The 947-nt window shown below is 41.4% G+C and overlaps 1 non-coding gene across 1 annotated transcript; it reads left to right on the top strand.

The window, feature by feature from the left end:
* Window positions 1-371: 371 nt before the first annotated feature.
* Trnam-cau (transfer RNA methionine (anticodon CAU)) lies at window positions 372-444 on the top strand. Its single transcript has one exon. It is a non-coding gene; the product is annotated as a tRNA-Met (tRNA).
* Window positions 445-947: the final 503 nt, after the last annotated feature.

Raw genomic sequence — 947 nt, 5'->3', positions numbered from 1 at the left:
GCTAAATATAGTTTGAGGAAGACTTCGGCGCTTCTGTTGCTTACGCTCCTTGAAATAAATCCCAGTACCCTGTTTGCTCGATTTCTAACTTTTTTTTTTTTTTTTTACGACAAAGGAGACAGCTCAAGGGCACAAAAAAAGGAAACAATAATAAAAAAAAAAGCCCGCTACTCGCTGCTCCTACAAAAATCAAAAGAGGTTGCCGAAAGAGAGGTCAATTTCGGAACGGATATCAGAGCTCACTAAGACCCCTAAATCCCTCTCGCACCCAGACCTGCTTATGAGAGTGTCATTTAAGCAATAGTTATGTTCTTCATGTTCTTCCTCTTCTTCCTCCTCCTCTTCCTCCTCTTCCCCTCTCTACCCTCAGGGCCTCGATGGCGCAGTAGGCAGCGCGTCAGTCTCATAATCTGAAGGTCGTGAGTTCGATCCTCACTCGGGGCAGGAACATTTTTGAGTTATTTTTTTTTTCGGAGCTCAAAAACGTTTATCAATTTAGGGCCGAACGTTTTTTTTTTTAGTTTGTTCTCTCCTTCTCTCCCCCTCTTTTTCTTCTCTTTTTTCTCCCTTTCTATTTTCTCTCCCTAGCTATTTTCTCTCCCTTTTTATTTTCTCTCCCTTTCTGGCGCCTGCTTTTTACTCTTTCAGGTTTGTTGTTGTTGTTGTTGTTGTTCTTCTTCTTCTTCATCTTCTTCTTCTTCTTCTTCTTCTTCTTCTTCTTCTTCTTCTTCTTCTTCTTCTTCTTCTTCTTCTTCTTCTTCTTCTTCTTATTTCCTTCTCCCTTCCTTTCTTGTACGATTGTGTAGCTATTTTCTCTTATTTCTCTCCTCCTCCTCCTCCTCCTCCTGCCCCCAAAGAGGATCAACATGGCTCCAAACACCTTTCCCTCCTCCTAATCCTCCTTAAGACTATTCGATTCCCTTTATCCCTGAAATATTTACCTTGTT

The sequence above is a fragment of the Eriocheir sinensis genome, chromosome 59, assembly GCF_024679095.1.
Source record: "Eriocheir sinensis breed Jianghai 21 chromosome 59, ASM2467909v1, whole genome shotgun sequence".
NCBI lineage: Eukaryota > Metazoa > Arthropoda > Malacostraca > Decapoda > Varunidae > Eriocheir > Eriocheir sinensis.
Note: the sequence above shows the minus strand (reverse complement) of the source record. Positions and strands in the feature narration are given on the sequence as shown.